Source organism: Etheostoma spectabile, chromosome 20, assembly GCF_008692095.1.
Source record: "Etheostoma spectabile isolate EspeVRDwgs_2016 chromosome 20, UIUC_Espe_1.0, whole genome shotgun sequence".
Taxonomy (NCBI): Eukaryota; Metazoa; Chordata; class Actinopteri; order Perciformes; family Percidae; genus Etheostoma; species Etheostoma spectabile.
In genome coordinates, this window is record NC_045752.1 from 24696289 (window position 1) to 24719074 (window position 22786).

The window sequence follows — 22786 nt, forward strand, 5'->3', positions numbered from 1 at the left end:
CCTCACTCCCTAACAATATTCAATTCTATGCCCTAACTACAAGCTTTATCAAAGCATAACCAAGAGAGACAGGGTAAAGAGAGAGCCTGGTCAGGCTAGAACTCTCCCAACCGGATCGGGCTGTATGCCAAGTCCCCTTTAGTTTTATACATGCTTGATTATATGATAGATAAATCTGACAACTATGACGAGATGCGGTGGGCCAGGTTAGGCGGACGCTGCGACTCCTCATCCCTAACAATATTCAATTTTATGCCCTGACAATAAGCTTTATCAAAGAGAAAGTCTTAAGCCACTCTAAATGTGAGACGGTGTCTGCCTCCCGAACCCAAACTGGAACCTGGTTCCACAGGAGGGAGCCTGATAACTGAACGCTCTGGCTCCCGTTCTACTTTTAGAGACTCTAGGAACGACAAGTAACCCTGGACTCTGGGAGCGTAGTGCTCTGTAGGGTTGTAAGGTCTATGAGCTCTTTAAGATAAGATGGTGCCTGCCCATGAAGAGCTTTGTAGGTGAGAAGAAGGATTTTAAATTCTACTCTGGATTTTCAGGAAGCCAATGCAGAGAAGCTAAACAGGAGAGATGTGGCTCTTTTCCTGGTTCCTGTCAGAACACGTGCTGCACATTCTGGATCAGCTAGAGTCTTTATGGATTTTTCGAGCAGCCTGATAATAAAGAATTGCAGTAATCCAGCCTAGCAGTAACATGCATGTACTATTTTCTGCTCACTTTTAGACAGGATATTCCTGATTTGTGCATATTACGTAGGTGAAAAAAGGCGATCCTTGAAATTTGCTTTATGTGGGAATTAAAGGACATTGCCTGATCAAAGATACCTCCAAGATTCCTCAAGTGTGCTGGAGGCCAGGGTAATGCCTCCAAGTAACTACTCTTTGGATTGCGTCACGGAGGTGCTTGGGTCCCAGAGCAATAACTTCATTTTATCTGAGTTTAACATTAGAATACAGGTCATCCAGGTTTTAATATCCTGAAGGCACATTTGAAGTTTAGGTAACTGATTGTTTCATCCGGCTGATTGATAGAAATAATTGGATATCATCTGCATAACAATGAAAGTTTATGGAGTGCTTCCTGATAATATGCCTAAAGGAAGCTATATATAGTGAACAAGATTGGACCGAGCACAGATCTGTTTTGGGACTCCATGACTAACTTTTGCGTGCACAGAGGATTCATCGTTAACAGGAACAAACTGAGATTGATCTGATAAATAAGACTTAAACCAGCTTAAAGCAGTCCCTTTAAGCCAATTAATGTTCCAACCTCTGTAATAAGATATGATGGTCAGGGTATCAAATGGCACATAAGATCTAATAACAAGTACAGAGATAAGTCCTTTGTCTGATGCAATTAGAGGTCATAGTAATTTTCACAAGTGCTGTCTCTGTACTATGATTAACTCTAAATCCTGACTGAAATCCTCAAATAACTGTTGTTATGCAGAAAGTCACACAGCTGTTTGGAGACTGCTTTCTCAAGATCTTAGAGAGAATGGAAGGTTGGATATAGGTCTATAGTTGCTAAAACATCGGGGATAAAGGTTGGGCTTTTTTGAAGAGGTTTAATTACAACTACCAATAATTTTAATGGATTTATTTACCATTAAACATTTTGGCTACACCAGCTACTAAAAGCCAAGCGCTGAATGCCGCAATTGGCTACAATAAGAAAGATACAGACGTTCCTGAACCCTGGTCAGCTGAAAGCTGGTAAAATATTTTTTGTGACAATGTATATTGACAATAGGAAAATAATGTGACGATGTGAAAGGGGTTGCCAAAAGTGATGACCACCCCAGAATTATCTGTATTTCTGCAATTTTACTGTTTTGGTCAGTCTCACCTGCTCTCATAGCATTTGTTTGTGGCTGCAGCAGGCATTTTCGTGTGGAAAAAAATCTGTAAATTCCCTGTTTATTTCATTGTAAAGGGTTTGGCGGTGCTTAGCTCAGCCCTTCCTTTCCCCTCAAAATTTTAGAGAAGAGACCGGGTGCAAACACTTTGTTTTTTATTTATTTTAGTCACTACCCATTGATTCGGGGATTAAGCAATGCTTTCTTATGTTTGCTCTGCTCTTAGGTAAGAGAATATCTTACGAGTGGTCAAGAAGAGCACCCTTCAAAGAAAAAAAAATTGCTGTCAGTCCACAAATTTTTTGTCCACGTAAAAGGGCTTACTATACTGACAAACTCAGAGATTTATCACAAAAGTCCAGCGGCATACTGTAGCTAAAGATGACAAGATGGTGATAAATATACACTGTCAAGCTACAGACCTGTTTTACTGCTCTCACAGTTCTCAAAAATACTAGAGTAAATATTCTCTACAAGGCTTCACAACTTTATTACCAAACACAAATACTGCAGCAGCGAACGCGTGACTCTTAAACCTTGGCGTCTGACCCCCCCCCTTCCTTGTCGGGGAAAAAAGCAAACGACCGGCCTATCTTATTGGTCCTCTCTATAGTACTGCAAACATTATGTATGATACTTCAAATTTAAGACGCTAGTCCAAAAACAGCTTATTTCTTAAGCCAAACGTAAATCCTCCTTACAATAAATCGCTGCACTTCAGCGGAATACGGTGACAGCCGACTGGAGTGCAAAACTTATAACAGCAACCCCCTCTTACCACGCAAAACCAACTACATGACATGTTCCAACACATCATGAGTGAGCACACAGCTAAGTGCCTTCTACAACAGACACTTCAGAACCATGACTGTAAACAGAGATCACTGCATTTTGAAACCCGGTTTTCAAAATACAGCCACACACCACAACAAGAAGTATTTTTTTTAATAAATTTGATAGGCAATTAATACTATGTATGTGACAGTTTATTTGGGAAACATTCATTATGCACAATTACAGTAATATACACATAATGTTGGTAACTTTAAATTTACAGATGATGGTCATTTTCATGATGAAAGTTTTCCCTAGTAAACCTTCACATATCAAAACGGTGTCAGCAATTGCCAGAACAAAACAAGTTTTAGATTCTCACTTATCAATGAGTGCATTACTGAAAACAAAGTGTGTGTGTTTCCGACTCCACCTATACGTTAAATTGAATTGGCAACATGTCCTCCCATAGCTTTGGTCTTCCTCAGCAGCAATAACGTTATTCCCGGCTTTCATCATGAACCACAGGCAGGCTAACGTTAGCTAGCCTGTGTTCATGTGTCTGCCTGGTGCCCACAGCTGGCAAAACTTGTCATAAAATGAATGTTAACGAGGCCAGCCCATTTGAGTGAAGGTACAATTGGTCTTAACTCATGATTCATTTGGAATTACTCTCTCATTAAAATTGTTGCTATTGCTTGCCCTCTGAAAATTATAGCTGTACCACCAATAACAGAGCTGAAAGCACAACATCTTCTTCTAGCAACACAGAGGCAGCAACATTCTGATAGGTTGACAATAATTTAATCCTTTACACACCAATACAAACGAATAAGCAGTTTTGAAAAGTGAATATGATAAAAGTGAAAGAACGTAAAGACGTAATATCAATGAAAAATTAGTTGCAAGACATATACATTATATTAAGGCCAAAATATCCAACAATTGCAATCTCTAAAAGCAAATACCTATTAATAAATATTCATTATACACCTGTACTATTACTGTTTGGAAGTGGGGGGAAACATTTACAAAGCAAACGCTGAACCTAATTCAATCTTCAAAAGAGAACTGTATATGTGAAATAATATCACTTTTAGAGCACCACTACTACCACTCTTCATCAAACTAAAAGCACTAACATTTAAGAACTCAATGACTGTAAAACTGCCACAATCATGTAGAAAGTAAATAATCAATAACCAGGATGTTCCATCTTGGTTGGTAGTTGCACATTGGCAGTACCTCAGTAAGCACTGCTATCTAGTCAGTTGCAGAGAATGAGGGCGTGCTACGCTAGCACTGGGCGAGCTCATAACGTGTGGGAAAAAGTGATGAGTGTTTGTCTCTGAAGTAAAGGCTGGACTACAATTGACTGTTTAGAGCAGTTGGTGAACAGTGTTTTCTGTTAGAGATGGTATGTTCCTTTGGGGGGGACTTTGGGCTTTTTCACTTTGTAGACCCATAACATCACAAAAAGTATATAAACAATAAGCAAAGGGGAAAAGCCAAAAGCATAATATGAGCATTTAAATGAAACCATTCAAGAGTTAGGCTAATTATTACCATAACAAACTGTTTACACTTTGCTGAAAGCGAGCAGCGGAAACAAATGTTACTTAGGTAATTTATATTTTAGCCATACGAGAGGGGAGAGACAGTGTGAGAGAAAGGGATATACTTAGAGCTGTCTTCTGCTCACTTTTAAGGCAAAGAGTACAACTCTTCAGGCCATTCGTGGCGTTACTCCTTGTCAGCGTTGCCGGTGACCCCCCACTTTTAGCCATCTTTACAGTAGTTAAATTTAAATTTACATACAAAACGGGATAAAGCACTGAAAGGACAAATACTAATAGTATTTTAAAGAGTGGTAGCAATGGATCTGGACAGGAAGGATAACTCTGGGAGTTGGAAGGATGTGTCACTATTCTGCCTTCTCACTCCGTGAACGTGCATCTAGTCACATCTCCTCAGCCTGGCTTGGCCTTCGTGAAACCACATACAACGATGCACAGATGACTGGGTCAAACCTCGATTTATTGGTTAACTTGAACTATAAATTCTACTTTTGTGCAACCTTTTGGATTCAAGGTTAAACATAATTTTGCTCTTAACAGTGTACCGCCATGGTACTTTGTCCACAGCAGTCAACCTATCTCTATAAACCTTTACAATAATTCCCTGAAAGACCAAGCAGGCCTGCCTTTTGCATGATCCAAATTTCTTTCAAAACTTGACATTTTCAGTGGATAGCTTGCTAGCTCATTTGTTCTTGTTTCCTGAAAAACAGAGGTTGAGAACGGCAACACAGAGAATAAAAAGTGAGGGACTTCCGGCGCGTGGCTTATGCCATTATCTTGGTCCCTCGCACCAAAACTTCAAACCATAAAAACAGTTTATTCCCCTCTGAAAAAACAGTTTTAAAGAACTGCACTCTATGATTCTCAGTGGTAAATAATTCCCATCTTGGCTTTGCCCAACTATTGTAGATACCAACTTAATGTAACAGTCCCTTGTGGAACTCTTATTAACCTTAACCAGCTCATTTGTTTAAACTGGTGCAAGATGGTGAAAAACCTTTATATAATTGCCATGAAAGAACTTTTCAATGTCACAAGATAATGCTTTTTAGCTACATAGAAAAAGTGGAGGCTTTTAGTCTGATTTCAGTGCTTTTCTTCCTCAGACTATGACATGGTTGCAAGAATGTATATTGTCTGAGACCAGGGCCTGTGCACGAACCAGGATAGGGGATTAAGCTGGGATATTCAAGTTATCTTGGATGAATTTAGCTTTGACTTGGTTGCACGCAAACCAGGTTAAATTAAACCCAGCCAAGTAACCATGGAGATTTATTCTATTGGGTAGCCTGGTCCAGAGCAGGCTAACAGCCGGGCTAAGATTAATCCTGGAGTCTGTGTTAAATCAATGTCAATTTGATCCAATAAACGTTAAGTGTTGTCTTCTGCATGTGTTCTGCTTTATTTTATTAACATGCATTTTTGTCACTATTGTTGTCATGAGTTTGACTTAAACCTACTATTGCAGTTGTTTAGATGGTTAGAAATGGTTGCACTGGCACCCAGGTGCGGAGTGGCAAGCGGGAGAGTCAAGGCTTTTCCCGTGGGCCGTAGTGTTTGAGGCTGCCCGCGTGCGGCCGCTGCCCGTGGCCGCTGCCTGGCGTCCGCTGCCTGGCGTGCGGCCGCTGCCTGCCGGTACCTGTGGTCCGTCAGTGTCCACTCCTCTGTAAAATTAGAGATGAGCAGCGCAACGTCCCTGGTCTGTGCAGCTTCAGTTTCAACAGGACGCTCCGGAGGTTAAGTGGGAAAATGCGCTGTATTCCCAGATGATAATAATGGCTATAGCTTGGTTTCATAACCTTCTCAATAAGTCTCCCATCCCTGGACCAATAACGTGGCCTATATACGTATATAGTGTAGTTTACATTCATCCACCAGAACACCACAATGCTTGTCACCGTCGGAAAGAAAAAAAAAACATGAACATTGTTTTACATATGCTCACAGCGTGTATTGAAGTCACTTCTTCTTTTTCTAGTTTTGTCCCTTTCTGATTTGTTCTGAATGAACATTATGTAAAAAGATATTTAGAATTAGACTTAGCTTATAGAGATTTGTGCATATGGTTGTAAAACATGTTCACGCGTTGTGAAATAGGTTTGAAATTAAGCCTAGAGTCCTAGGGTCCTTTCCCGAGGAACGTAATTCCTCTGCTCACTTTTAGGCAAAGGAGGCTAAATAATAATACATTTTTATTTATATTGTGCTTACATGACACTTACAGTAAAACCAGCACATTTATCACATAAAAACAGAAACATGAAACTAGCATATTAAAGCAATAACACAGTTGTAGCCTACACTACAAAATGAGGTGACTATGGCTAAGTAGATATTTTACATCCTTACACTTCAGTGTATCATGGTCGTGCTATAGTCTGTTGGGCTTTTTCTCTCCGCTTGATACACCATATTTCCTTTTTTGCTTCACCTCCTCGTTACTTTCATTAGAAGATGCTGCTCATTGGGTGAAGCATATGGCGCATGCGCTTCTCCATTTCTGCATCAGTAAATCTGTGATCAATACCGTGGTCTATTTAAGAAAGCCTTGAACGTACACTTATCCCAGCTATCTACACCGGGCTGGACATAGCTTCACCTGTTCATCCTGCTATCTCCACCGGCTGGACATAGCTCCACCTGTTCATCCTGGCTATCTACACCTGCTGGACATAGCTTCACCTGTTCATCCTGGCTCGGCAACCGTGCGCCGATTAAGCCAAATGAGTGTCACACTATGTCAAGCTGCGCTTTTTCACTGACTTGGATATCTTTATTCTACTTTTGTGCAACAGGCCCCAGGTTGCAAAAATATAATAATGAGAGCAAGTTATGCTTTAATGTTTTATAATTTTGTAATTTGGATTTTAAGTTAGGCTGCTATTAACAATCCCAACTAAACATTTAACATGCTATACCTTCTGTCTTTTTTTATTTCAGAAGAAGGAAATGGTTTCTTTGATGGAAACAACAACACGGTAACTGTTTTGGAGTTGATGTCAAGCATTAATAAATGACTATGTCGTCAACATACATTTTAATAGTATCTTCTGGACAAATGGATGGTAGATCAATAACACACTAAACAAATTTCCCTAATCCCAGATACTGACACATTTTAGATGGCCTTTTATTGTGGCCAGCCAAAGCACACTGTGCAATAACCATGTTATCTAATCAGCATCTTGATGTGCCACACCTGTGAGGTGGATGGATTATCTTGTGTGGAAGTGCTCACTAACACAGGTTTAGACAGATTTGTGAACAATATTTGAGAGAAATAAGCCTTTTGTGTACATAGAAAAAGTCTTAGATCTTTGAGTTTAGCTCATGAAAAATGGGGGCCAAACAAAAGTGTGTGTTTCATAATGTTTTTTTCAGTATATGTACTTATAAATGAGGTAGTGTGCAGAGTTGCTGTCCAGGAAAAAAATGTTTATTTGGAGGGTTGTACATATCTTACAGATCCAATACTTCTTAATTAACTAAAACCTATTTGATTATCCAAAAATGCATTGTCTCAAATAAAAATAAATAATTTGATATTTTGGAGATGCATGGTTTTCAGAGGAAATGGAAGTGGCTGTAGACAATATTAAAGCAGTCAAAATTTCCTAATACAAAAAAACTGTTATTTAACTAAAGTACAGAAGTATTGTTAGCAAATGTACTTAAAAAAATCAAAGTTCTAGTTATCAAAAGAAGAGAACCCTACGAGTAATACAATATATATATATATTTACAGTTTTTTATTACATTTATACAATGTTATCATTAAACTGTTGCATCATGATTATGTGACATTTTGCTGTTGCTACTAGCTTTAACTACAGGACTACCATCATCCAGAGCATTCAGGGTGTCGTATCAAGATGTACAATAACATGAGCCAACTCTTAAAAATATCCTGCACAATGTAGTTAATGATTTATTACTCTGTACTGTGACATGTGCAATATGCCAATTCATTCATCTGTATATACATTTGTATATCTGTATATATTATAGTAAAGAATATATGTGTTATAGTGTACACTATTACATTCTTATTTTTCTATTTCCTATTTTTATTTGTGTGTATTTTCTATTGTAATTATATTTAATGTGCATTTTTCTTATTTGGGGTACTGCTTTTGAGCTGCTGTAATGAGGGAATTTTTCCAGTGTGGGATCAATAAAGTCTGTCTTATCTTATTTTTACTAATAGTTTTATCTAATGAGCTCAGTGAGTGATTTAGGGTTCCTAGGTAAAACTAGTATTGTTACCATTTCTCTAACTGAGATTGTGGTATTATTGGCAGTGGTAGACAAAGTACAAAACTTATAGTACCACACTTACTCCAAGTTTTCAAGGTGAAGCTCTTTAACTACTTTATGTACTGCTGGATAGTTTAGCTAGAAATCTATTCTGTTTTATGTAGGGTACTTACCTGAATTGACTTTATATTTCTGCTACACATTGCAGATTAATCTTTTAGATACACAAATATATCAACTAATCAAATAGGATGCATCATCATAAGTTATACTGCCTGGTAGTAAACAGTATATACTACAGAAACAATTTATTGGTAAAATTGAAAAGTTAAATGCCTACAGTCACTCAAAGCTTAGGTACCACTTGGTCCAAATGGGGCACTTCACTCATGTAAGTTTTGAGATTGTGACACATTCATGTTATATACTGTCTCTTTTGGGATTTAGATGCAAGGAACACCCGAGGATGTGTGATTAGGAGTAAAAATCAATGCTGATGGACCTTATAACCCTCTCTCTCTCTTTTCTGACAGTGATGGAACTAAGAGAGGCCAGTGGATCCCTTGTCAGCTCTATCCCAGGGACAACATGAAGGAGGAATTCCTCTCGCCCGACAGTGCGAAAGTCCATCCATAGAGACTTGCACTATGAGTCTTGATAGCATCTGTTTGAAGTGTAAAAAACATATAGGAATCACCTCCTCCTGTCGATCTTCTCTTTACCCAAGGGAGAAAACGACAAGTCCCCATACGACTACTGCCCTGCAACTACTGACAGTTTTATTGATGTAACACTACTGACCCTAAGACTGTTAACCTCGACTGTTCTCTTGCTACTGCTCCTTGTTCCTTTAAAACATATTTTTCTAAGAAATATTTTCAGAATATATCTCTGCACATCTGTGGATAAAACGGATTATTGAAATTCGTGCCGACCCATCCTAGATTTTTAAACGCCTTTTTGATTAAAAAAAATTATTTGCAGCTATGGTTCTTGTATTTTTTTCATCAGACTGCAAGTATTCCTCGGCACATGTCTGGGACTGACTTTTTAGGCCACCAGTGTCAGTGGGCACGCTACCTCCGCTGGGACGCCAGCACCCGGTGTGACCTCAGCTTCCAGTTCAAGACGGAGGGCCCTGGAGGCGCTGCTGCTCTACTTTGATGATGGAGGCTACTGTGATCTTTCTGCAGCTCTCGGTGGTAGAGGGCCGAGTGCAGCTGGGTTTCAGCTTGACTGTGCTGAGCACCCAGTTGTATCTGACAGCACGGGTGGACGATGGCAGTTGGCACTCTGCCACTCTGAGCAGGTATAACCTGCGCACAGTCTGGTACTGGATGGCCAGGCTAAGCAGATGGATGTACGACCTCAGCGTCTGTTCTGAAAATAGTCGCGATCGTTTCTGGTGTAGTGCCTCAGGATATCCGCAACGGCGCACTCACACTGCCTACCGTGCGAAACATGCAGCCCTTCAGGGGCACAATTACAGACCTCAAATATGGCATCTCGCAGCCCCTGTTCCTGGAAGCTTATGGTGCCCCTGAGTCAGAAGGTGGTGCACAGTGAACCCATGTGAGAATGGCGGTACATGCTCAGTGCTGGATGGACAGCCAGTCTGTGCTGCTCCAAAACCGAACAAGGGCCGTTCTGCAGTGAAGGTAACTCATGCCTTTAATGTCTCTGACACTGCTGACTTTGCAGGACTCCCAACTGTGAAACAGTACTTAAGATTATCAAGTTTGTTTGGTATTTCAACCTTCTTACGTTTTTGTTTATGCATTCCAACAGAAGGTCTTTATGCCACATGCCTGATTTGGATGCTCAACAGATTAGAGATGTGACCAATAATTAAGAGGTCTGGGACCAAAGCCAGTTTGCCTTGTGAAATTAAGACTAAATGACTAATAACCAAATAGCCTATCGCAAAGACTGGCATCAGTGGTCTTCTTTCACATTTGGTAGCTGCCCCAGTTAGGCTTCGGAAAAGCACATTTGGTTTTTGTTGTCCCCCCCCCCCCTTTTGTGCAATGATCCAGCTAATTTAACTGTCCAGTGTAATTCATTTGTCATGGTACCGTGCTTGTCGTGCATGCTTTAAATCAGAAGCTAATCTAAGCACGGTTAAGCCAGTGAGCAAGGTTATGGCATGGCCCTGCTAGCAGTGATAAGGGACGCCAATAAGAGGATGGGGGCCTCCTGAGCCCCCTATTCTTCACCCAATCACAAATGAGGTGTTTTAATCACATCCTTTGTGCAGAGAATTTTGCCAGAACTGTGTTTCAATAGCTCTATGCTGGCTGTACCAAGACCAAAATTGATTTCTATTTAAAAAAAACTCTTTACTCATTCCCCAATGTATTTCCTCCTTCCAGGCCAATAAAGGCACTTTCACTTGCTGATGTAAAAACTGATTTAGTGTGATTTGATGAATCCCGAGCACAGAACATCCTGTGATTATAGCTGTTTGTGGTAGTAATTGGTGAACATGCAGTCAGCACATGAATGGATCAGGCAGGCCCCTCTGCTCTTTTTGTGTGGTCTGAAATAACTCTTATCGTGAGCTTATTTATTCACAGTCTACATGTTTCAGGCTTTTCCAAACTAGAAGCTTCCAGCTGAGAAGTACACAGTAATCTGACTCCTTACAAGACAGTCATACCACTTAGATGAGTCTTTTTCCCATTTAATTAATTTTTGATCACAGGTATTTGTTTTTTAATGTCTTTGTTTAGTATTTTCCCTCCATCTTTGCTTTGAGTCTTTGCTTAACCCACAAATATGGAATTTACATCTCATTAGGCTGAGCCAAATGAGACAAAGGCCAGGAATCTGGAATTGAAAGATTAGTATTTCTTTTTCTCATCATCTCTGCCACTGTTGGAAATGAAGAAAAGGATGGAGTGAGGGTTCTGCCTCTGCCTGTCCCTCTTCTCTCTGATTGATGCAGCAGAGCTGCTTGCTTTTTCTCAGCTGATTGACCGTGGGCATTGAACTGACAAGTTGGGCTCCAAGGGTGACATGTTTGTCTTCACTTCCTCTCTTTTAGCTTTCTTTCACTGCGGACACATGGAACAGCAGATGAGTGGCTGGTAGTAAAAGTATTAAAGAAATTCTGGAGGAGGAGCCTCTCTGCGCTGACCACCAGTCAATATATAGAGGAGCTCCGATTTGTTAATAAAGCATACATGTCTGCAGTGTGATTGTTTGGCCCTCTCCAGGCCTCTCACATCCACTAGCTGCTCTGATCCGATCTTGTCTTAGATGTTGAAAGCTAATCATGCATCACAATAGTTAAAGCTTTATCTCTCATCCTATAATGCTTTGTTCTTATCTTTTCTGTTTCACTTGTCCTGTTTGTGAGTCTCTATTATTGACTGTATTCCTACTGGATGAGGATTTTTGATTTTACTGATTTTTTTGTTGTTGAATTTTTCTTTTTCTACTTTTACTTTAAAATCTTATTTAAGCTATGTGTTGTGTGCATTTCTTATAATGTTACAATCCCTGAGTTTGACTCTAAAGTAACTGGGGTCATTTATGGCAGTTTCATGCGATGTTCACTACTAATTGCCTTAGCTAATGAAAAATCGTGAACCCAAGAAAACTATAATGTCTAAAATGCGAAAAGATTGGTTTGCTTATCACAAGTTTTCTCTGCAATGGAAATTCTAAATTTTCTGGCACTATTTGGACTCATTAGTTGAAATGTATGCAAACATGGTGTTTTTTCAGTCTTCTTAGTACTGGTGTTCAAGCTCTCTCTTTATAGGTACACCGTGTCCTCCCCCTCTAACTCTGCACGCTCCGATCCGCACACCACCCCGCCACCCTCCATTTCCTCAGTCGCTGTGATACGTGACTCAGCAATGCACTCCATGCAAGCACTGGTGACCTTGGAGGCCGTAGCTTGTTTCCCATGTGATGTACAGCCTCCCACGAGGGAGCTGTTCCCAGTGTAGATTCATTCCTGCTCTCCCTCTTCTCGCCCAAGCTGCCGGGCGACTGCTGAGTGGAAGCAGGGAACTCAAGCAGCCCAGAGAGAACTAGGACTTAATGAAGATTAGGTGGATCCCTGCTTTTAGATACATCAGTAGAAAATTTGTCATGACTGAGATTAAAACTGAACCGATGGGTCCTGAATACTGAGCTGTCAATGTCTGACATACTGCTGCTGTACTTTTTTCAACCCTTTTTTTCTAACACAGAAATGAAAGATTAGTATTTATGAAGTGAATGTCAATATCCAATTTATTTCTATGCACTATTAAAAACAACAACAGTTGACCAGTGCTGAACAGGTCGATGTCAAATACATAAATAACAATGTAAAAATTACTACACAAAGGAGAACAAACAACACATTTTTAAAACATCAGAATCCAGGTTAATGAGGTTAAAATCTACAACAAAAGGTGCGTCCTTTAAGCAGGATTTGTAGGGTCTGTGCACTTAAAATGCATGGGATGTTTGTTCCATAGGGTGGGGACGCCCACTGCAAGGCTCCTCGCCCTTATTTTTTATGCTTGATCTCAGGACATCCAAGAGCACTGATTTGTTGACCTCAGCTTTTCTGACTGGAGAATGTGGCATAAAGATCAGCCGATAAGATTGCCCAAACCGTTTAAGCCTTAAAAACAGCGATAATATCTTAAAATCTATCCTATACGAACAGGTTCCAGTGGAGGAGGCCAGACTGGCGTTATGTGTTCATGCTTTTTTGTTGTAGTTAAAAGGCGAGCAGCTGCGTTTGGACTAACTGACAACAATTTAAAGATTTCTGACGTAGACCCAATATAAAGAATTCACAAATCCAGCCGAGCAGTGATAAAAAGCATGGATGACTTTTTCAAGAATATAGGAAGTAAGAAGCTACAAGAATCATCGTCCTATGGTCTCAATCGGAAAGAACTTGACAACACTGTGTCCTTAATACGTTGATTTGTTACCTAGTGCACAGTAGTTATTACACGGCTGTCCTCATAATTATTTTGCAGATATAGCTACAAAAAGCCATGCACTGTAATTTGTGTGATCCACGTATTTATTACGGTAAACTCATATGGCCACCAGAGGGCATTTCCACTTGAATGTAAACATACTTTGTTTTTTGTAAAAGTGTGCTGTAAAAGTTTAAACTACACCCACTACAAACCGCCGGGACACGTCCACGGTCTCTGGGGACGCAACAACGGAAAAATTAAATGCCACACGCGTAGACTGGCGACAACAACGGCTGCCGGGACACGATTGTCCCTCTTGTGTGACCCATGTGCAACCTTACACGGCTTTTTTAAATCTTTACAGCTTTTCACTATACTCGCTGCCGTAATCGTGTGTTATCACAAAAGGTGCTTCCCATTGAAAACACTCATTAAAATCATGCTCACAATAAAACAACAAATCGCTGTCCCTGTACACAAATCGATAGATTAAATACGTCAGCATTTCACAAACTGCATGAGATACTGGCTTTACAACTACAAGTAAATTCTACACCTCTGAGAAACACTGAATACAATTTTTAAATACTGAAAACTGCTACCGTGTGTTTGGCTTTTATTGTAAATGTGTACCTGAAGACACCTTAAAGGTTGAAATGTTGCATCACCATTTTTTGGAAGCTGAATGTTTTAGCGCACAGACTACTTGGTCTTTGTCTGCCTTGGCTTCACCATAGTGTAGTTAGTACCACCTTGTCATTTTCGATATCCCTTCCGGGATTGCTCCAGGAATTTAAATATCGGTCCATTTCTGAGCGACTATGTCCTCGACTGCCTTCCTCAAATATCTGCAGGGTATCCAGACAGCTAGCTAGACATCTGTAATAATCTTAGTTTTCTGTTGCATAACTAAAACATCTTTGGAACATACATATTCCACCAAAACAAGTTTCTTCACTAGGCTATTTAGCAGAAGAACGTGGCTCTGCTTGTGCTAGCGCCACACACATTGTGATTTATTTAAAGAAATGCCATAAACCTGAGTGCATTTTTCTCCCATCTGCAACGCTGAGGAGGGAGCGTCTGACAAAGCTAGACTACTTTTCTTCATGTGCCTTTCCATGACATTGTACTGTAGTTACACATAGGTGGCCATACTGTACCATGTTGGACTGGAATCCTCCCAATGATTTCTACAAATTTTCTCAGTTCTTTGTTAGAGCCCATTACCACAGAAATGTAGTCCATCAAAAACAGAATTACACCTCCAGACCTTTTGTTATAAAGCTGTGTATACCTGAGAGAACCCACTTTACACTGCCTGAACTGTGAGTTTTTATATGTTATTAGTACTAGTGCAAACAAGTCGGGGGACCCTGCTCTCTTTAATTATTATTCCTTGAGTAAGTCAGAGTGAAGCACGAACAGACCGATTGCTTGGTGTGATAATTACAATTGAAACTAAGAGAGAGCCCTATGATAAAACTCCAGATTTGCCTGTTTCCCTTAAAGCAATTAACCACACTAATAATATAAGCTACTACAGAATAGTAATTGAGCCATTTATTTAGTGAGTCAGTCTTATATGCATTTGTAGGGCTAGGCGGAGGCACAAAAAAAAACCACTTTTAGGGAAGATCATGTTTTGGTTAAAATAGTACCTTCTAATGACTTTTGGTAATGTTCAGACGATAGGAATATTGTATTGTTACTGGCTAGTTAATATATTGTGAATAGGAATCTAAAATACAGGAAACCAATCACGTAACTTCTCCAACCAAGTGGATGGGTTGACATTTAGTTAAAAAGTGCTTTTCCAGTTTCTTTGTAATCATTTTTAAAGCTTTAGTGTGCCACGTTTTGATATTAATGACATCCGTTACATTCAAGCCGTTACCAATGAGTTTGTAAGCTGATTTAGACCATAGCGCCACACAACTCTCTCTGTATTTCTCAGTATGGCTATGTTCAGAGGTTGTTCATCTGGGTACTTTCACACGCAAAACTCAAGTGACGATTATTACCCTTCTGAAGAGTCCCATCAGTTCTTTTAATCCTGCCATGTCCCTCCTTGGCTACTAGCAACTGCGTGGAGGAGAGTGGGGTGGTACGATCCCGGAAGAAACTATGACTCAAGGTTTAACAGCATTAGTCAAAGCTCTCTCATACAGTCTGCATTACCATCAACTTGGATCTTGCCAAACGTTAATCTCACCTCCAAATACTCACCGAAAACTTGTTGACCCAACCACTGGCAACTGTCCCTCAGCGGCAAACATGTCACTCATAACACACTGACCTGAACAACAGGAAAGCTCACATAAATGAATGGGCTGAAAAAAAGCTTTATTGATTATCCTAGTTTTTATGGAACCAGAATTATCAGACATGGCTTCAATATCTGTATTTTGTAGACTGTACATTGTGCATACAATAATTAACTTAAAATACAAAGATAAGAAAATATCTCAAGCCTTAGATTCCAGGGCTGCAAGACTAATTACAAAAACCATCTTCTTGCATTCAGCTTAAATTGTGATCAGCTGTTTTATACATGATTATTTCATATTATGTACATACATTTTTCTATATATTGAATATGGTTACTGCAGAAATGCATCGGTTATATGTCCTCTTTAATTTAATTGGGCGTGACGATGTTGAAAACGCAACGAAATTTCTCGTTGGGAATTGCAGAGCAGCACCAGCTGACTGGCTAGTCTCAAAATATAATAGTTGTGTGCAATACGCAACATTTGCTGTACAACTACAAAGCCACATGAAAGTCAGTCTGAAAAAAAACACCCCTAGTTTTTAATGCTTTTAACAGTCCAATACCAATGCATGTTAGCAACCAAACACATAACAGCCTTAACTCGCTCACTTCCGATGTAAGTTGAGTGCAGATTTTGAGTTCACATGCGACACTTTGCAACAAGTGAAGATGGGAGTTGCGCATGTAGCCTCCAAGATGCTAACGAGAGACTTCTGTTATGTCAACAGTAAATGGACCTACTTAACGGGTTGTTCTCTGCTGACTACAGTTGTATCAACACAAAAAGGCTGTCACCTTGAATGGGTTTTGAGCTAACATTATCGCATCACGGCATAGATAGCTAAAATATTTCTGAATGAATTCCCTTCTTCTGTTATTGTTTGTAATGGATTATTTCATTATTATTCACTTCTAATGTCAGTATGACGCGTTATGCCGAAAATCGTTTAAATCTGCACTCTGGGGATGGACACTCTATTTAAACTTTTCACAGCACTTTGTGTTGTTCCGATACGGGAGAAACACAATGACTCCTCTATTTGTTTCTCTCTCTGCAGTCACGGACCCTCTACTCAACAGTAATGCCGTGGAACCACCCACATGCAGATGGTTTTCAGCAGCCCTCCATAGCTGTTTCTCCAATCCACGTATGGTCCATACTCAACATGAGCATGGCTGCTGGTGAAATATGTCAGTGAGGAGATTTGGCTGTAACCAATATAATAATGGAAAATGGTAATACTCAAGCCCTCAACACTGTTAATGGTTCAATCCTTTGTCGTGTGTCGTGGTGCTATTCCATGTGCTGATTTACCGTTCCATGGGGGGGGGGGGGGGGGGGTGTGAATAACATGCAGGAAACAACAAGTTAGGCCAGCAACTGACGGGAAGCAAGCAGAATTTGAAAACATCATTATCACTGCACTCTCCCCTTTATCCCATTGATCAGTAATCATCCACTTAAGCGATATCCACTTTGAGAGTCGAACTCACCCCATCCTCGCGTTACCTTTTTTTTCTGTTATGAATTTAAAAGAGAGAGTCATACTCAATTAGTGTGCAGGAATAAAACAGGTCTTCAACCCAGGTGAAATCCACCCCGAGAAAAGTTTATCTGCTATGAATTCTTTTTTGTGGCGGGTTGGGGGTGGAGATTTTAGAGTCGTGGATTTATAAACTATATAATCATTATATTAAACCGTAATATAAGAAAAATGGTCGAGCTCCCTCATACAGAAATTTGTGAATAAATGCATGGCTAGATCCGCCACTGGGACATCACACCACCACACACACCACACACACACCACACACCACACACACACACCACAACACACACCAACAATACACAACAACAACACACCACGCGGAACACACACACACACACACACCAAATAGAAATACAGGGGATGAATTGTCAACAGAAGGTGGTCAGGGTAGAGAAAAAAATAAGATGGAGGCCAGAGGGACGGCGAGTGAATACAGCTTATCATCAGACAGAGAGAGATGAGTTGTTGAAGATGGATTATTCAGAAGTCAAACGAAGTGGGGGAGAGAACGAATATTTGTAATAATGCTCTCCCTGTCTGTTTATACGTTTTATCTACTCTGTCCCCCAGTGGATTGGAGTCTCCCTTCTGTTGTCCACCAGTAAGGCATTAATTTGATGCTATGCTAACAAGCTAGCTATCCCGCAACACTGACTGGTACTAGCTGAGCAAAAAAACAAAGGGAGAAAACACTTGTGTTCCAAAAGTGAGTAGAGTTGAGGCCAACCATGCAGTAAACATGGACCATTAGTCGGTCCTATTACCTACAAACCGTAGAAAGATGGAGCAGTAGAACAAGCAAAGTTGGGTTTAAAAAATGTTTATAATTGCATTGAATCCATTTCAATTCGTGTACTAGACTTTCAATGGCATTCAATGGCATTGAATATGGACCTTTAGGCTACTGACACTGACAGTAGCCTAAAAGGTACATATATCACTAAAGATAATGAATGAGGATGGAGTGACTATGTCTAGTTTTGGCTGCCCTAAGTGATGGGGGGATTTTGCACGGGAAAATACACAGTCGATCTGTCCAGCATGTGCAAGATATCTTCTTAAATTCCATGGCCCGTTTACACAGCCGATTTGTCAGAAAAAGATTCATGTATGGAAAGAGATCAACTTGGACAACTCCTGACTGGTAGTAAGACATAGTTTAGTTTTTATAAAATAAACTCTATACATTCTTTTCTTTAACACACCCCACTCCATACTGTAATGACAGAATAGGGGCGATTGCCCAATGATACTCCATAAACAACATACATGCCGTTTTATTTTATGGTTTGATTAAAAAGCTGCATGGTGCACTGTTTTAATCCTGTGACCACAAACACCTGGCCAAAGTCGTCAACGAGTTAAAGGGGGCAAAAGTTAGGACATTCACGGGCCCATGATTGACAGGGCCCCCAAAAAAATAGGTAAGAATTAATAAAATTATTTAACCATACATCAGGTTCAGTGTTTAGATATAATTAAATTAAATTTAATTTGTTTTTAAATTAATCCCCAGTGGGGAAATTACACAATTACGATAAGCATATGTTAGATTCAAGTACATATTTCAATATGAGAATACAATTATTAGATCTTTGTTTGACCAGTACAAAGTTAGATATCCCCATTGACCATAAAGAACACCATATTGACCAACACACCCTGTATCTGCATGAAAGGTTTGGTCCTGCCGTTAGCGCACTCAGTGACGGTGTTTAGTCGCAGTCAGTACTGACGCGAGAACTCCAGTGACGTAGTGTTGCCTAAGGAATGTAATCAAAATCTGGTTTCAAAAAAGACACAGGGAGGGACAGACAAAGGACGGGTGTCAACTGTAACCCAGTTTTTCACCAAGAAAGGTGTGGTAGGGGCATCATCTAGGAGTGGTATTAACCGTGGCTAATTTCCATGGTGAAAAAGATAGCTCGCTACAGACTAGTGTTAGTCCGCCTTTAATCACCATTTATCATTGCATGGAATGTTTTTGCAAGCTTCATAATTAAATCATAGTCCCGGCCCCTTTTTAGCAGACTCAACAAAACAGATAAGTCAGCACATCCAAGTCTAAAAGTACTCCCCTAACTGTGCCCCTCCCTGTCCAGTGAAGAAGGTGTAGCACATTGTGGTCAATGGACAGGCAGTTAGCATCATTAGGCAGGCGTGGGGGTTTCTCTGTCTCTCTTGCGTCTTTTTATCATTCAAAAAAGTAATTGCCAGAAAAAAACTTTATCTGTTTTGTGAGGCAATATAATAACCCTGTGTCAAAATCATGTTACATGTCCACTTTTATTTTCTTGTTGACATATATGTGCAGTACGGTTTAAACTATCTGCGGTATTCATTGTTTGAGAGATGGTGTTGATTTTTTTCTTTTTCTCTTTTTACATCTTTCATAATAATATAATAATTAAAAATAATTTTGGAATTTTTTTTTCAACTTTTACCAATGAAAATAATTGATCTTTCAAGAGTGGCCTCAGCACATCTTTTAATGAATTGCATACTGACAAGGCATGTACAAATCCCAGCAGTAATAATGGTACTAGTATGAACTCAAAAGCAAGACGGTACAAGCTTTATTAGAGTTATGTAAAGTTTTTTGAGTGGGCAGTTAGGTCCTAAAGATTGGTACAACAGCTGCCACAGGGGGCCCATTTGGATTTTGTCATGGGGCCCAAAATTCCTGGCGCGCCTCTGTACAACAACGTATGTGGGTTCGGTACAACACACAATTGTGTATAGTTAGAAACAGATCAATTTAATATTTGGTTGGTTATGGTTTTGGGTTGGGGTCAGTGGAGCTTCATAGTAAAGAGTGCAGGTACTAGGTTGGCCTGCCTGCAGTCCACACTTGTCTACTCATTGAAAATGGGTGCGCATTTGTGTGGCAAATTGACAACAAGACCCAGTACGTCCCAATCAAGTAATGGGAAAGAATTCTCCTACAAAGCTTTCAACCATTAGTGTCCCCCAGTTCCAAAATGCTTATTGGTGTGTTAAAAGGAGTGATATAAACCATTGGTAGCCACATGCCCTTGTCCCAGCATGTTTTGGAACAGGTTCAACATCAAATTCCAATTAGGAATCTTTGCAACATTAAATATCTTGTCTTTTTAGTGTATTCAATTTTATATAGTTGCAAAGGATTTGCAAATCATGTATCTGTTTTTTTTTGTTGACGTTTTACACAACATTCCACTTCATGAATTGGGTTTGTACCACTTTGGTGCTCATTTTGCAATGGATCATCTGCAGAATGATTCCATACCGATATGTTTATGATGACTAACTCCTGTTTTTTGTTATCTTTGCTGACTTCTCTGACGCGCATTGGTATCACTACGGAAGCAGGTGGTCAAAAGATACACTGCGGTCCCAGGCTTTAGCTACCTAAAAATGACTATGGAGTTTAACACTGTTTTGAAGACTCTTCTTTGTTTTTGGGAGGGAAAGAGGGAGACCGCACTGGTGGAAGATCTATGAAATCGACACAACCCCTGTTAATTATAATCTGTTAAAATTTGTTGAGGCTACCGGCATGTGGGTGGCGTATTTGCCTATTGGTACAGTCTGCTTTGTGGTGTTATTTTCCTGTGACCAATTTTTGTGATAAAATATACTTGAACATAAGAAACCCGTCCCAGGAACAAAAACATAGAGAGGAAAATTCAGGAAGGGTGAGCCCTAATCAAAACCAATACAGCACGAGGTTGTAGCCAAAGGACCCTTTATGGTCAGACATGCCCATTCCCCCCCTCCCCCCGCAGTAACACCACACTTTAACACTTGAATTAAATATTGAGGAGATTCAAACAGAATGTACTACCTGAGCAAAAGGAATAGTCCTTACAGGGGATTAACTAAACCAAACCCCAAGCTGCTGGCACATATTTCAGAGCATTTGGTAGCCTGAGCCTGATCCCCATTGGCCTTTGCATTTGACGATCATATTTGAGCATTGACATCCCTCTACCAACCAACAAAAAGCAGTCCTTACCACAGCCATTTTATTGGTGAGCATATATAGAAATTGCATCAAAAACGTTCAAAAAAAGTTTTCTAGCACATATTCTATTGTGGAGATCACAACTGCTGTATCATCTGACAAGAGGACACAATCTTAAGTTTGGCAATTCCATTTGACAAAAAAGGCTATTCCTTTTGTTTTAGAACTTCTGGGAGGATGCAATTGTATGATGAACCTGTTGGCTAAGCGGCCGGTCAAAGCCTGTAGCAATGTGTCTTCCTGTAATAATCATTCACATTTCCCCCTTATCAAAATGTTGCAATTCTAATGGTTTCAAAAAACCTTTTTGTTGCCTTTCGCTTTGTCAAATTTCAATGTGCATCCCTATTTAAGTCCCTCAATAACACAAAACCATGTAAACGCGAACATGGAACAAACGTGATACAAAAGGGAAAGAGAAAAAAGGGGGGAACAAAGCCCAGGCACTGACATCAAATTAGGTTCTGCCATCAAGATTGGAAGAAGGGGCAGCAAAAAGGAACACTAGCCCATGATTACCTGTTGTCCACAGCAAGGGTTCCCCCCTAAATTAACTTTAAGATAACAACATTTCTCGTCAACAAACAAAAAGCCCAAAAGCAATCACACTGAAAAGGAACTCTAGCCCTAGTAGTGGCTCGTTAATCTTGGCGCGCAGCCATATTAAGCCTAGGGCGACATAGCAGTCAGAACACAGTCCTGTAACATTCCAGGGCAATGAACCAAGACACATTAAGAGATTAAAAACCGACAACCAAGGTCCATGTCAATCAGGCAGTTGTTTTTAGTCTCTGATCTTCCACTGTAACATTTTCCGCATAGAAAACCAAGTGCATCGGTCCTCTCTTTTGCAACCGGAGAGAAAACCAGCGCAACTCACTAGTCCTCCTCCTCCCCAGCGAGGTGATTGCTCTATCGGGTGCCTTGCCCTTGATTCCTTGGCCCCCAAAAAGATTTTACGTGCCAGCCTGTAAGGATAGCCCTGCCTTCTTTTTGGTAGCGAAGCCTTTTGAAAATCAGCAATTGCCAGTAGTGGGCATTCTTATTTGATCTATCACTGGAAATTTGGTGGGCTCTCTATCTCTATCTGAACATCTGCCATTTTCGGAACCATTAGACAAGGATTCGTGAGAGATATTGAACCAGCATTAGATCCCCTTTCCCCCTTACACTCCTGAATGGCCTCATATCTTGCTACGTCACCTCCAGCTTTTGAAAAGCGTGGCATGGCTATCAAGAATTACCTGGTTTGCTTTTCCACCGTAGTCTTTAGATGGTTAACATCAGATCTGATAGAGCCCCAGGCGTGCAGTTAGACATGCCAGTTTGCATGGGAGAGCCGCTAGCCTTTAGTTTTATTACATGCTTGATTATATGATAGATAAATCTGACAACTATGACGAGATGCAGGTGGGCCAGGTTAGGCGGACGCTGCGACTCCTCATCCCTAACAATATTCAATTTTATGCCCTGACAATAAGCTTTATCAAAGAGGAAAGTCTTAAGCCTACTCTTAAATGTGGAGACGGTG

General features: G+C 40.2%; 1 protein-coding gene and 1 pseudogene across 4 annotated transcripts in view; both read left to right on the forward strand.

Moving 5' to 3' along the window:
- nrxn3a (neurexin 3a) overlaps positions 1-22786 on the forward strand; it is a 269643-nt gene that overhangs the window by 16356 nt on the left and 230501 nt on the right. The window lies entirely within an intron of this gene.
- On the forward strand, positions 5714-12531 carry LOC116670586 (neurexin-3a-like; annotated as a pseudogene).